This window comes from Elaeis guineensis, chromosome 9 (assembly GCF_000442705.2).
Source record: "Elaeis guineensis isolate ETL-2024a chromosome 9, EG11, whole genome shotgun sequence".
In the NCBI taxonomy this organism is placed as follows: Eukaryota; Viridiplantae; Streptophyta; class Magnoliopsida; order Arecales; family Arecaceae; genus Elaeis; species Elaeis guineensis.
Genome location: NC_026001.2, coordinates 32,598,932 through 32,616,274, shown reverse-complemented (window position 1 = coordinate 32,616,274; position 17,343 = coordinate 32,598,932).

The window sequence follows — 17,343 nt, the reverse complement described above, 5'->3', positions numbered from 1 at the left end:
TCATATATTTCCTCCCTCCATCTTGAGTTTTCTGAGAGTGTCTCAGATCTGAAACTCTTCCTTTTACTTTTCATCTTTGGAAGAGTTCAAATCAAGAAAAAGGAGGCACCTGATCAACCATCAAAGAAGGATCAGCGCAGTACTAGCATACTGTGCTGATTTCCTGAAGCAGGACTTCTGATCGAGATTCGTGGGCTCGTGTGGATGACTCCTAGAAGTCGGATGCGTGTGCAACTTGTAACATCATCCTCAAGCCCAGATCAACAAGGTTAGAACGTCTAACTTGCAAGGTAATAGATCTGATCTATTGTTTAATACATACATTAGATGTAGTATAGAAACATGTTGATATGATCAACATGTAGTTCATGCTATATTTATATATTTTAATTTCTGATTTAATACCATGTAATAATCATGTAATAGGATCTTAGATCTAGAGATTTTTTGATCTTAGAAAATAAATTTTGATTTATTTTAGTCTTCCGCTGTATGATCTTAAAAAAGTTTCAAGATCTAACCCTCTTTTTCAAGATCTAACCCTGAAACCCTAGATCTGGTTCCTACACATCGGACAAGGACTGAAGGATTACATCAATCTGAAAATCCTTGTCTAAGATGACACTGAGTTTCTCAAGCTCCTCAAGATCCTTGATCATTGTCAAACAATGATCTTGGACTGACTGTCCATCATGCATCTTGGCCTTAAAAAGTCTTTGACAGACTTGATACTTGGCCGCGTGACTCTGTTCACCAAACAACTCTTGTAGGTGAGCCAACATTTGGCGGGTAGTCAAAATATTTTCATGTTGGCACTGCAAATCATCAGACATTGCACCCAACATGTAGTACCTGGCTTTGTTATCATCGTCCGTCCACTTTTTCAGAGACGCTCTCTGTTCAGCAGTCGGACGTGCTGGCATGGCAGGTGGGTCCTGATCCAAGACATGAGTCAATTTTTTGAAACCCAGAATAATTCTGTAGTTCCTCAACCAATCCTTAAAATTTGGTCCAGTCAGTCTATGAGTGTCTAGAATTTTGGTCAGAGGGTTTGAGGCAGACATGTTTCCTGTAGAGAGTCAAAAGTTTCTAGTTAGATTTTGTAATCAGACTCAACCAATTTATTTAGGGTTTTCATTTTTAAACAAATTAAGCTCCCACTATTTTTTCAGATCCTTACACTCCCTTGGTAGAGATGTGAAAATCTCCGTGATTAGTGATTTCTTGTGGGTGGTGCAGTCTCACCGACTGGCTCATCACCTCACCTAACAGTTATTGGTGATGAGTCAACCGATGAGTGGACAACTCTTGTCCAATGATTCTCTAATCATGGTGCACCCAAAACTTGGTCTCTAATTCATGAAGCTCACCATATCTGGGATATTGCTCCAATCCTTAGTTAAGCCAAACCCACCATTTGCACGAACTAGATTCCTAATTGGGTCCCTCACTATATCCGAAATATTGAGCCCAACCCATCCTCTAATCCGTAGCATCCAATGCCTAATAGATATGGTTGTATCTTTTCGGTGCAACTGAGCCACTGTAACCAACCGAGAACAATCAACCCCGGGAAGGGCCTGCACATCCACAATGGTGGAAGACCTAGACTTAATATTTTCTTAGGAAGATTTGATTTAGGTCTCTTTAAACTTGACTTGATATAGTCATAACAATTATGACTAACCTAGTTGCATGGGTCAGCTCGAATTATTAGCCACCTCAAATCAGAACTGGATCGACACATATGGCCAGGTAAGTGAGACCGGTGGGAGGGATATATCATTAACTCGACAAGAACGCATTCGAGTCGAGTAGCTCCCAATTAAAAACCAGTCGGTCGCATCTGCCCAACTTACCTTAGACACCAAATTGTCGAACCAGAATTAATTGAGTTAGTCTACAATCCAGGCTCTAACCACTAAGCCAAATTAGGTCTTAACTTGATCGAGTCACATCTAAATGTGATTCGACCTTGACCCAGACTTAATCCTATTAGACTGATCAATTATTAGCTTTTATGATCCCACCTAACCAACTCTTAATTCGGTTTGATCAACCGCTAGACCTAATTGAGCTACCCAAGCCCGAACCCAATCTTATGAAAATATCTTAGATCTAAAATTCTCAATTTTAGACCTAACTTAATTTCATAAGCTCAATACATTAATTAAGTTTGGGTTCATAAACAAAGCATATAAAATAAATCCTAAGATTTCAGGATCTAGGATTTTACAGAAAAGTAAATTTTGATTTCTGATTAAGGATGAACACGCGGCACACCTACATGTCATATAAACATCCCATTGAATGGGAAGAGAGGGTCTTAAAATCTTACTTTATTCTTATGACCGGATGGCCATGAGGAACACCTTAATCAAAAATATAAATTTTAACTACAAAACTAGTTAGATCTAAATTAACATATCACATATACAATTTAAGATCTAACTAATACATGCTTTGCATACATCTCATGTATCCAAAATTAATCTAGTTAATATACTTTCAGATCTAATACATCACATGTAATATCTGAAAAATAAAATTTAAATTAAACTATTCAAAATAAAAACTATTCTAGATAAGTTACTAGAACAATTCTACAACTAGTCTTGACATGCAACAGATCAATTTTATGAAATAATTAAAATTTTATTATTTATTTTTTAATCTAATTATAATAATTATAATATCAAAAAAATAAATAATAAATTATATTTAATTCATATTTTAATCTCATTAAAATATAAAACTTAAGACTATTCATGGATTCAATTAATCCTAGTCTAGTTATGCATCTCATGCATGTTAGATCTTCTTAGATTTAATTTTAAATATTTTGATTTTAGATCCTATCATATTTGATGTGACATTTGAAATTAGATAGATTAAAATTAAAATTAGATCTAAAATAGATCTAAAATAGAGCCAACAACCTGGCTCTGATACACTTGAAGGGAGGAAAACCATTTTTCCTCTGTGTAGGATCTTCCAGATTTCATCAAATCTGGGGTGGAATAAATTTTAAATTTTATCCTATACTATTTTAGATCTGATGTCTATTAGATCTAATTTTATTATCTGATATTTTAATTTCAAAATTAAATCTAAAAGTATGAGAAACATAGACATACCTCAAGGGTAATTTAATTACCCTGTAGATGATCGCAGCACTGCCTGAGGTTCTGATGTAGCCATGCAAGCGCTTGGCCTCTACCAGTATCCACTCAGGTAGGATCTAGAATATCTTCTCCTCATGATTCTACGCTCCAAAAATTAGATCAATATCTAATTTGGAAGTACTTCAGAACTCCTTCTGAAGTTGGAGCAGCAGCCTGTCGAAGATGTCCTGCAGCCTTCTATTCCAGGCATCACCACGCCTTGCACCTATGCCAGATGAATGTCAAACTTCTTGGACGTGAAGAGAGGAGAAAGGAGAGCAGGGAGGATATTGAGAAGAGAGGAGGTGGTGGCAGCTAATAGGGGTTTTGCATAAAATAATTTCTGCCATGAAACCCTGGTGCAGCAGGGTTTATATAATTTCTGTATGCTGTGCAGTAACACATCATTCGACCAATCAAAAAATTCCAATAAATTTTGAAAAAATTTTGATTGGTGGAGTGATATCATCTGATCATATCAGATAAGAACCCCACCTTATCTCCAAAAGGTGGCGCCAACATTGGATAAGCATAAATAGAGTAGCGCCAAAGAGTCCAAGTTTATCTGGACTCTTTGGTTCTTATCCATTTGGGGCGCCCACTTAAATCCAATTGGACCACGCCATAATCTAATTATGGCATCCAATTTGATTAGGTTTAGGCATGTGGATACTCCACAAAAATCCTCCAATAAGTCCTCTTCAGTTTAAGACCCATATGTCAATTTTTGACAGATATCCTAAAATGAAATTGGCAGGTGCTAGAAATTAGTAGGTGTTGTCTTAAATTCATCTCATGAATTAAGACAAACCTTTTCTGAGCTGGACAAGCTTCAATTAGACTGAGAAAAACCTTTCTAAGGTTCTCTGGATGAGCCAGATCACATTTGGCTCAGTAGAGATAGAAAAGATTACACGAGGAGAAAGTTAGGCTCAATCGAGTGCTAGCACGATTTTCTTGAACCTAATTGGATCTTATCCAAATCAATTGGACTAGCCAATTGATGACATTCAGACCCTAACCCTTATTTGTGTGACCCAGTTAGGTTTAATTCTGTATGGTAATAAGATATGTCGTGATCTCATCATCGACATCATCGAAACTCCTTTCGATGGATCAGAACTCTTCTGATTCAGACAATTAGAATGATCGATCATCAAAATCATTCTAATTGCTCCCAAAATCTACCAGTGACACCTAGCAGTATATGGTGGCAATCTATCAGAACTGAAGATGAACCTCTTGCTGCAGCTATCTGTGTGATTGAGTTCCTCTATCATGAGTCCCGAATGAATTAGGGTTAAGGTGAACTCGTCCAACCCAACATCAGTCATATGAATCAATCGATCGATTCGAGTCCGATGTGAAACCCCAATGGAAAACTCTTTTCCATTATTTCACTCTGCCATGGCCATGGGCTTAAGGACTCAATCTTTCGATCATCATAGGACTACTTCTCTCATCTACCGAGGTTGATAGATCCCATCTTGGTGCGATCTGGTTCCTACAATGGATATGCTACAGCCAACACACACCTCAGGATTCTGAATGGTTAGGAGATCGAGTTATGGTGTAGTCAAACTATAACACACTCAAGGTGAACCGTCGATGCACCTTAGGTCAAAGAACTAGACACACAACTGCAGCATCGAGCTAGTCATCGACGGAAGATAGACTTCCTTATGACTGCTCGAAGGGGTCACGCTCAGTACTTTCATTCTCACTGAATACCTATACTCTCACTCCGGTGTCTCCACATCGTAGACTCAAGACTCATCTACCCAAAGAAAGCGATCGTACACCAACCTTTCGGATCGATCATCATCCTCGTGATGATCCTATGGTCAGGAGCAGTTTATGAGTTAGTTATGTAAATTCATACCTTAAATTTTTCACTCTTGAAAATATGAATTAACATTTCCACTAACTCAAAGGATGTATCATAGACACAATGTACATAATGTGATAGAAGAATAACTCTTTTATTCATTTATAGTCAAAATTATTATTTTGCCCTTAGATTTGTACAGAAATGTGTCAGCCGATCTGGCATCTAGGGCACACATCTAACATTATTAATAGCATATCATTTGATCGTGAATATTTTTAAGGACTAAACGACAAATCCTCCTTTGTCGATTAATTATAGTCCTAAGGACTTTATTACAACACGGAAGTTTCAAGATTGATAATTTATAATCAAAATATCAAATAAGTTTTATTAATAAAAATTTATATACAATTTATCAGAATGAGCACAATTATCAACAGACTGACGCTTGGCTTTGGGACATATTTTCAACAATTCTCACTTCGACTAAAGCCAATCAGTACAGTATCGTATATCTATCTTCGACTTGTGATCATTGAACTCTTTAATTTTGAGAACTTTAGTAAATGGGTCGGCTAGGTTCTCCTTTCTATTAATCTTCTAAACATCGACGTCACCTCGATCCATGATCTTCCAGGTAAGGTAATAGCGGTACAGAATATGCTTGGTGCGCTGATGGGACCTCGGCTCTTTGACTTAAGTAATGGCTCTAGTATTATCGTAGTATAACAAAATAGAGCCATCAACGGAGGGTGCAACTCCGAGTTTGCCGATGAACTTCCACAACCATACAGCTTCCTTTGCAGCATCAGATGCTGCGATATACTCCACTTCGCAAACACAGTCAGCCACAGTGTGCTGCTTGAAACTTTTTTAGTAGATTTCTCCATTATTTAGGATAAAAATATAACCCGACATGTTAGGTTTCGATGATGCAGCAAAAGAGTTAGGTGTTTAAATTTTTTTTTTCAAAATACCTAATGCTTCGGAAACACTATTGCCCAAAAATCTTTGACTATATCTATCAAAGTACAATAAATTGAACTTGGATAAGAAGAATACCTGTAGTGCTAATCAAATTTTCATGAGACATCCAAGTGTCCGCCCTTCAATGGTGATCCACATGAAAATTAGACCAAAAACAACGCTCCTCCTTCACCTTGCTTCAAGAGTTTTAGCCTCTAGAACTCGACTAGCCATCAGTCGATCAGACCTTTCTTTAGACCTGAGTCTGACCCTTTCAGAACCACCCATTGGACCTGACCACCTTCTTTGGGACCTCTTAAACTCTTAGAGCTATTAAGAATAGGCTTGTTTTAAAAAAAACAAGCCTTTGTCCTAAACCCAAGAGTTGTAAGAGAAGGAGAGAGGGAGTGGATAGGGGATGTAAGAATTGAATGATTAACTCATCTGTCGTCCCCTATTTATAGCACCAGATGGGGCACCAATAGAGAAGACATGGCTTATCTAAAAAGCCATATCAGGTTCTCATATCACTTATCTGAGAGTCTTCAAATAGAAGGATTCTTCAGGGTGTGATACGTCAACTAACTATTTTCTGCTCATGCGTGCATGCACAGAAAGAGATGCAATTGGCATCTCTTTTGATTTTAGATTAGCATGAAACTTTGCCACATATTCCTTGATTCAAATGGAAAGGTTATCAGCAAGTGACACCCCATTTAGATAGGAGTTTAAACCATAGAAGGACTCTTCATTGTGGAGAGATGCGCGAGCCCTTCTCTATCATGCGAGCGCATGCCCAATAAAAGGGCGTCAAAAGCAACGATACATTATCTAATAATTTTCCATAATAATCACATGTAATCAACATTCCAATCTGATCTTTATCAAGAAAAAGTACTAGATAAAAGTATCACCTAAGACTCCTTAAATAGAAGGAGTTTTCGCATCTCTTCGCACGTTCAAAAGATCTCTCGCGCATGCGGCAAGGTTCTAGAAAAAATTCCATGCATAATCCAAATAATTTTTTATACTTTAAAAGGTGTGCTAGGTGGTTCAAGATCTGATCTTGTTGTCATAAAAATTAGAGATCCAAAGCAGAAGGACTCTTGGTCCTTCTGCATGCCAAAACCAAAGAGCGCGTGCGTTCTTCATTTTTTGCTCCAAGAGTCCTTCACAACTTGGACTCTTGGTTTTTGGCGTTAACATAAGATATGGCATCCCCTTTTGGATTGTTTCTAGGTGGCACAACCTGATCCAAATGCCCACCAATTGGGCTAGCAAATTAGTTAGGGATAAGATCAAATTGATCTCCAAAAGAGCTAGGGTTTCTACACATGCTAGCATGCTTATCGGAACCCTGATTGGATCTAAAATTCTAATCAACCTTATCAAAAGGGTCCTTTGCTAATTTTCATATATGTATGATCCATTGAGTTTCACATCCAGTCAACAATAGCTTTGGATGTAAGTTGACCGAATTTGATTAGATTTTAATCTAGCCGATTTAGGTCCAATCAAGCTAACCCGAGTTCAACAATTAGAATCTTTTCTAATTGGTGATCGAATTAAACTCTTCAATTTGATTAAACCTACAAGTCAAGATTGATGTCTAGCAATGTATCATGACTACCTAGAAGATATAAAATTTGATAAAAATATCAAATATACCCTTCAGTGATAAGTTACTGTGCAATTCAATCCTTCGATCATCCCTGCACCCTGAATATGTTCATGAGTATGAAATTATGTCAAACTCAAACCCATATTCATATCAATTCTCAATTAATCAATGATGACTCCAATGATGAAGCATTAGAAACTCTTTCTAATCTCTTTCCTGCTTTTGGCTAAATTTTTTTTTTCGAGTTATCTAGGGATGAGAATACACAGGATGCGATCTCCTCTTACTAGGAGTATTCGATTTCATATTAACCTACTCATAACCTTCATGCATACTCCATCATATCCAAAATATCTCATACATATCTTAATGCCATACCTGGATATGAACCAAAATATGGATTCTATGCATAAGATACCATTGGTGATCTCAGGTCTAAGGATCACTTGCACAACTTTCACTTAGAGAACTATTTTTGACATATAAGTAAGGCTTCCATAAGATGTTCTCTTTTATCGAGTCAATTCAGTGGACTCATTTTCAAATGAGTACCCACATCTTTGTATTAGTGTCACATACACAAGTGGCTAGTGAGATCTGCCACCCTCTCCATTGAGTATACATAGGATATGCCAGTCTATCTAGAATATTGATCTCTGACTCAATGCTCCTATGATCAAAAAAATTTAAGATTAGGATTTTAGATTTTTAGGTCTCACTAGCATAACCCATTCATGTCTCCTAAAACTATTGTCCTAATTTTTATGATTTATCATAATCTTAGACATAATAAGATACAGCTAAAATGATGAATCAATACCTCATTTTATTATCAAATAATAAATATCATTATATGAGTTAAAAAATTATAAAGAAAAGTCCCATGGCTTATAGGATACTTCTCTTTCAATCTCTCACTTGCACTAAAGCCAATCACCTTTGTATTTCAATCCCATACAATCATGATGGCAATCAAATAGCTGCTGTGGTATGGTCTTAGTGAATGGGTCTGCTATATTGTTCTTTGTGTCAACTCGTTAAAGGACAACATCTTGTCTCTCTATAATTTTTCGAACAAGGTGGAAGCATCTGAGGATGTGCTTGAATCTTTGATGAGACCTAGGTTCCTTAGCTTGAATAACGATCCTAATGTTATCACAATAGAGTGGCACCAGTTCTTCAATCTCAAGAACAACTCCTAACTCCATGATGAACTTCTTCATCTAGACAGCTTCCTTAGCAGCTTTACTAGCAGTGATATACTCTATCCCAATAGTTGAGTCAGCTACTATCTACTACTTGAAACTCTTCCAACTCATTACTCCATCATTTAGGATCAACACATACCCTGATATTGACTTGCTATCATCCAGATCAGATTGAAAACTAAAATCTGTATATCCCTCTAGTTTCAACTCTGATCCTCCTCCATATATGAGAAAAATATCTTTAATCATTCCTAGGTACTTTCACATATTTTTTATAGTTTTTCAATGATCCTCCCCTAAATCAGCCTGAAATTTGCTAGCTACGCCTAAAGCATAAGCTACATCAGGCCTGATACATAGCATGGCATACATAATTGATCCCACAGTCGAAGCATAAGGGATCCCATTCATTCTCTTTCTCTCTTCTGGTGTCTTAGGATATATTTTTTTAGAGAGATGTACACCATGACTTGCAGACAGATAACCTCTCTTACTTGTCTCCATATTAAATCTCTTTAATATGAGATCTATGTACTGTGACTGAGATAAGCCTAACATCCTGTTAGATCTATCTTTATAGATCTTTATACCCAGTATATAGGATGCTTCATCCAAGTTTTTTATGAAAAACTTATTCGATAGTCAAATCTTGACCGATTGTATCATTGCAATATCATTCTTAATGAGCACTATGTCATCGACATATAAAATCAAAAAGATAATAGCACTCCCACTTGTCTTCTTATAAACACATAGTTCATCCTTATTTTTGATACAGCCAAACTCTTTGACTGTCATATCAAATTAGATATTCCAACTCTTTGAAGCTTGCTTCAATCCATAAATGGATCTTTTTAGCTTGCATACTTGATTTGCCCTCTCACTGAGATAAATTTCTTTGGCTAAGTCATATAGATCTCTTCCTCAAGATTATCATTGAGAAAAGTGATTTTGATATCCATCTGTTAGATCTCATAGTCGTAGTATGCTGCTATAGCAAGCAAAATCCTGATGGACTTGAGCATAGCCACTGGTGAGAAGGTTTCATTATAGTCAATTCTTTACCTTTGTCTAAAATTCTTCGCCACCAACCTAGCTTTGTAGGTTTCTACTTGGCCATCTACTCTGACCTTCTTCTTGAAGACCTATTTGTATCCTATTGGGGTCACACCCTTAGGTGCATCAACGAAGGTCCACATTTGGCTGGTGTACATCGAGTTCATCTCAGATTTCATGGCTTCCAACTATCTGTCTAAGTCTCTACTCATAACAGCTTCTGAATAGGTCAGTGGATCATCATCCTGAATGATATTGATCGAATTATTTTTCTTAAAGATAAAATCATATCTCAAAGATGCTTGACGCACTCTATCTGACTTTTGGAGAGGAGGTGTGTATTGTGGATGTACCTCATTCTTGAGTACTTCTGATTGAGGATCTTCTTGTGGTTTAACTATAGGTATTTTTGGATCGATTTGTAGATTTTGAACTTTCATAAGTTTAATATTTCTCCCACTGCCTCCTTCTTGGATGAATTCATTTTTCAAGAAAGTAGCGTGCCTACTAACAAATATCTTTTGTTCAGTAGGATGGTAGAAGTAGTATCCATTAGTTTTCTTAAGATATCCTACAAACCTACATCTATCTGATCTAGCACTAAGCTTATATCTAAAAATATTTTTGACATAAGCAGGACAGTCTCAAATCTTATGATGTTTAAGATTAGACTTTCTTCCCTTTCATATCTCATATGGTGTGCTTGCAACAGACTTTGAAGGTACTTTATTTAAAATATATGCGGATGTCTCTAGGACATATCCCAAGAAAGATATTGGAAGATCAGTAAAGCACATCATAGACTGCACCATATCCATTAAAGTGTGATTCCTTCTTTTTGATACACTATTTAACTGGGGTGTATAAGGAGGGCTCCATTCAGAAAGAATACCTTTACTTTTAAGATGATTAAGAAATTCACTGGATAAGTATTCTCCTCCTCGATCAGATTGAAGAATCTCGATATTTTTTTTAGTTTATTTCTTAACCTTATATTAATACTCCTTAAACTTATCAAAGGCTTCAAATTTATATTTCATAAGATACACATATCCAAACCTTGATGGATCATCTGTAAAGGTGATAAAATAAGAGTATCCTCCTTTGACCTGAGATGTTATCGATCTACATACATCTATATGTACTAGGACTAACAACTCATTCGCTTGCTCTCTATATCCAGAAAATAGAGTCTTGGTCATCTTACCCATGAGACAATATTCACAAGTTCTCAATGATTCATAATCATACGGGTCAAAAAATTCTTCTTTGTATAACTTGTTTATACTTGACTCACTAATATGATCAAGGTGGGAATACCAAAAATATGTGATATTCATATCTTTTCTCTTTCTTTCAATATAAAAATTATTTTCATTGAGTGCAAGAACTAAAAGATTGTTATCAATATAACCACTATTATAAAATTTATTAGAAAAGAAAATGGAGCATCCATTTTCTATTAGCTTTATTTCATAACCTTGTTTTAATAACAAAGGTATAGAAATAATATTTCTAATGATCTTTGAAATATAATTACAGTCTTTTAATTTTAAATTTTTTTTCAAAGGTAAATCAAGCATATAGGTTCTTACAGCTTCTGCGTTAATGCACTCTCCACTTGCGCCATAAAGTTCATGTTAGTATTCGAGGTTTGGTGCATGCATATGTATTTTAAAATTTTATTTTCTAAACATCGCAGTAGAGAATAAGATTAAAATATATTTAATCTAAATTATGCATGCATATAAACATAAAACTACATGAATCTATCTCATATGCTGAAATTCAGATTATGATCAAATCACATACCTATTTCGCAATCTTTTTCTTCAAATCTAGATTTTGAAGTGAAGAGGTTTTCTCTTAGCCATACAAGTGTCCGGCCTCTATAGATATCCACTTGAGATCAGTCTGGAATAGCCCTCTTCAATCTAATTTTTTTTTTTTTAAAAATTCAGCTTGCTGAATCTGAATGAAGTCTAGATCGCAATCAATATTTGATCTCTTTCTTTGATCTTCTTTTTTTCCTCTTCTCTAGAGTTTCTCCTTGCTATGTACTGCTACCAAATGCTAGAAACCAGCAAGGAAGAGGCACCCAACAACCTTAGGCATGGAACACCTTAGGACGTGCATCTCAAGAGAAGGGGTGTGTGGAACATCCAAGAGAGAAGAGAAAAGGGGAGGAAGAGAGGGTGTGGAGACTTTTTATGGGTGTGGGGGCTGCTGGTTTGGATGCTCAAGGGATCTTAAGGGAGATCCCTTTAAATAGGCACAAGGATTGAATCCTATTCAATCATATAATACAAGTCCTACTTACATTGGGTTTCCTATTAACTTAAATTATCTAACTTACTTTAGGAGACCCTTTAGGTGCCAACAATTAGAGTTCTTGCACCCATAATTAGATACCCCAAAATACACCAAAGAGATGCCCCATTGGAGAACTAAAGGCCTTCTAATCAATGGACATGCCGAATATAATCAAATCATGGTGGCACCCAAGAATAACTATCAAGAAAATTAATTAGGGGCTTACACTCTTAATTTATATGATCCATAACCTTAGACACCTAATAATTGGAGTCTCATGAATCTTATTCATATTGATTATTAGCAGATAATTAAGTTAGAATTATCTTATCAAATAAGTAATCTCAATAGAAAGAAGAATTGGATCCAACCATGTGCTAGCAAGATTACCATGAACCCAATGAGTTTCTTTAAATCCAATTGATATTTCATAAGCTTAATTACTTATTTCAAATCTAATCTCTTTGTTGTGTGATCCTATAGGTTCAATTCTATCTGGTAGTAAGATATACAATGATCTCTATCATCATATCATTGAAACTCTTTGTAATGGGTCGGAACAATTTCACTCTAACTCAGCAAGTATTGTCGATCCAAAACAATCCTAGTGAGCTCTCACAATCCACTAGTGTACCTAGTAGTATGTAGTGGCAATCCAGAAGAACTGAAATGAACCTTTAGATGTAGTTAACATGTGATTCAGTCCCTCTATCGTGAGTCCTGATTAGATGGCAGGTCATAGATAAATCGTCAAACCCATCATCAGTCATATGATATATTCGATTAGCTCCAGTCCAGTTGTGACTTCTATGAAAACTCTTTTACATCAATCACACTGCTGTGGCCACAGATTCTTAGACTTAGACTTTCAAATCTAGTAGGACTGCTTTTCTCTATCAAGGTCAGTAGATCCTATCTTGATGTACATCCCACTCTTACAGTGGACCAACTATCACCAACATCCACTACAAGAGCTCATTGAGTCCCATATTTATATGTCAGTCAAACTCCAGCAGCCTCACAGCAAGTAGTCGTATCATCTCAAGTTAAAATATCAGTCACATAACTACAGCATCGAGACAATCATTGATGATCGAATAGAAATCTAAGTGATCTCTCCTATAGTCACGTTCAGTACTAGTTGTTCTCTAACAACCACCCGCGCTTGTCACTCTGTGTCTCTATACAGTAGATCAAAAACTCATTTATCCTGAAGGAAGTGATTTATGCATCAGTCTATTCGGATCTATCACCATCCTCATATTGATCCTATGATTGAAAGTATTTACAATTAAATATATATCTCTAATTCTCAATATCTTAAGAATATGTATCGAAACTAATTTCATGGATGATTCAAGGACACATCATATTTAAATGAAAAAAAACTTATCATTTTATTGATCATATCAATATATTAAGTATAAAATTATATCCTAGATTTATTATAATGTGTCAACCGTATTGGCTTCTAGGACATACATCTAACAGTTCAAGATCACCTCTTTTCAGACCTTTGATATTCTGTAGTTGCTGTAATAAATTATAAATATATGATCCATAGATGGTATCCAATACTCAAGTATCAGAGTCTGAACTACTCATTGAAAAATAGGTCTGTATCATATACATACATTTTGGTGCTACACTTGCACTCTGCTTCAATCTTGCAAGATAATTCTTGTAATTATTCTTCCAATATCCAAATTTACCATCAAATGAACAGATAATATCTATGGGGATATCTTTTGTCTTCTCATTATTACTGACCATTTCAAGGTCAGAAATATCCAGAACATCAAAGTTTTTCTCCGATATGAACCTAATTTGCAAGTTTCTCAACCAATCCACATAGTTTGGATCGATCAATATATTTTTATTTATGATTTCATGCAGTGAAAATAAAAAACCATAATATAAATTTAAATCTACATAAATAAAGAATAATAGTATAAGTAGATCACTCATGTTTGATATGCATAACTAGATGAGATCTTTTAACTAGTTATGTCTCCCACTATTTTATCGAATACCATAGCCCTCTTCTATGGTAAACAAGAAATCCTCATCTGATTTCTTAATGGGGTTGAGACCTTAATCCCTTAATGAAGTCTTATGGATATCATTATAAATCTCAATGTGTTCATAAGTAGGAAAACCTATCCAATTACATCTCATGCAATTCTCAATATAAATCTTGCCTCTAAAAATACTCAACCTTATGGATATCACAACAAACTATAGTATTTTATAGTTAATCAGACTCTTCATTTTCATACAGTCATATCTGAAAAATGCTATCCTTGTGGATATCATAATAAAGTAATATATCCAAAATATATCATAAAGCATCTAATATGCACCAAGGCAAACCCATATCAATTCCCATAGCAAGCCTTATGGATATCACAACAAGCCTACTATGATTTTTGACAGGGTATTGACTAGGCATGAAGGAAGGTATATATAGTGTTCAAAATACTGAACAATCTTCATTCAAGATTTGAACTAATCCAATTAACCAGCAAAGTATTAAGATTGGTGGGAGTCCCCTCGTTACTTTTTTTAGACACCAATAAATTGATCTGGCCAGCAAACGGAACCAATTAAAGAATCATCATACTTGAAACACTTTTTAGACACCAAATGATTTATCGATTCAAGAAATAGGTCAGTTACTAGTTCACAACACTACGACTTAATATGATTTTTATGAGAACTTTAATGGTCTCATGCATATCCTAATTCAACCAATCATATCAATGCACTATTATAGTTGTATCATAACAACTAAACCTGGCATCTAATCATATCTCTAAGATATAAAAATATAATTATACAACATGATTATAACATAACATCTTAGTATATCATATGCATAAAGTACTAATAACATGCATGAATATAAAATACTCTTTTCACTATTCTTCTTCTTGGGATATCACAGTGGCACCCCAACATGCCATAAGAGTACCCTATGGAATGGGAAGAGAGGATCTTTGAACCCTACTTGCTCTTATGACTGGACGGCCTAGTGATGAACCCCAATTTGAGTACTAAACTACTAAGAAAGATTCTATACATACATCATGCATTTAATATTATGTATCTAAAATATATCTTTAAGACATGTTAAGGTTCGGATGTTCAATTGGGTTCAACCATTGATCCGACTTGAACCAAACCAAAAATCCATACTCGATCACAATCAAGATAATATTTTAACCTTTGATTATATAAATCAAGATAGGCTTTGATACTACTATTGAATTTCAGTGACGTAGCTGAAGGGTTAGGTGTTTGAAATTTTCATTCAAAATACTTGATGTTTCGAAAACCCTAATGCCCATAAACCCTTGACTATATCAATCAAAGTACAATAAATTAAACTTCAATAAGAAGAATACCTCTAGTGCTAATCTAATTTTTATGAGGCATCCAAGTGTCCATCTTTCAATAGTGATTCACACAAAAATTAGACCAAAGACAGTGCTCCTCCTTTACTTTGCTTCAAGAGTTCTAGCCCCTAGAATTTGACTAGCCACCAGTCGATCAGATCTTCCTTCAGACCTGAGTCTGAACCTTTTAGAATCACCCACTAAACCTAACCACCTTCTTCTGGACCTCTTAAATTCTTAGAGCTATTAGGAATAGACTTGTCTTAAAAGAACAAGCCTTTGTCCTAAACCCTAGAGTGGATAGGGGATGTAAGAATTGAATGATTACTCATCTGTCATCCCCTATTTATAGCACTAGATGGGGTCCCAATAGAGAAGACACAGCTTATTTAGAAAGCCATATCAGGTCCTTGTATCACTAATCTGAGAGTCTTCAAATAGAAGGACTCTTCAGGGTGTGATGCATCGACTATTTCCCTCTCACATGCGCATGCCCAGAAAGAGATGCAATTGGCATCTCTTCTGATTTCAGATTAGCATGAAACTTTGCCACGTATTTTTTGATTCAAATAAAAAGGTTATTAGTGAGTGACACCCCATTTGAATAGGAGTTTAAACCACAGAAGGACTCTTCATCATGGAGAGATCCGTGAGCCCTTCTCTATCGCATGCGTGCATGCCTAATAAAAGGGCATCAAAAGCAATGATACATTACATGATAATTTTCCATAATAATCACACATAATCAACATTCAAATTTGATCTTTATCAAGAAAAAATACCAAATAAAAGTATCACCTAAGACTCCTTAAATAGAAGGAGTCTTTGCATCTCTTCATGCGTCCAAAAGATCTCTCGCACGCACGGTAAGGTTCCAGGAAAAATTCCATGCATAATCCAAATAATTTTTCATACTTTAAGAGGTGTGATAGGTGGTTCAAGATCTGATCTTGTTGTCATAAAAATCAAAGACCCAAAGCAGAAGGACTCTTGGTCCTTCTGCATGCCAAAACCAAAGAGCACGTGCGCTCTTCATTTTTTGTACCAAGAGTCCTTCACAACTTGGACTCTTGGTTTTTGGTGTTAACATGAGATATGGCATCCCTTTTTGGGCTATTTTCAGATGGCACAACCTGACCCAAATGCCCACCAAATTGGGCTAGCAAATTAGCAAGGGATGAGACTAAATTAATCTCCAAAGGAGCTAGGGTTTCCACACGTGTTAGCATGCTTACCGAGAACACTGATTGGATCCAAAATTTCAATCAACCTTATCAAAAAGATCCTTGGCCAATTTTCATATGTGTGTGATCCATTGGGTTTCACATCTAGCTATGGATAGAAGTTGACCAAATTTGATTAGATTTTAATCTAATCGATTTAGGTCCAATCAAGCTAATCTGATTTCAACAATTAGAATCTTTTCTAATTGACGATCGAATTAAACTCTTTAATTCGATTAAACCTACAAGTCAAAATTGACTTCTAGCAATATATCATGATTGTTGGGTATAAAATACCCCCCTCCGGCCGAAGTTTGTAAAGGACCGACCCTTCCAGGGCTTCTTCGGCTTCCGATCTTGTGTGGCATCTCTCTGAACCACCCCGACCGTCCGACCTTCCGGACTTCTCCGACAATAAGCTTCTCCATCCATCTACCGTGCCGCTCCAAAGGCTCTCTAGACCTTACTGTTAGCCAACCTTCTACAGTGACCAACTATTCTTCAAACTCCTTCCGGACTCCATCGATATCCGAGCTTCTTCGACAACAGGTTTCTACAGAGAT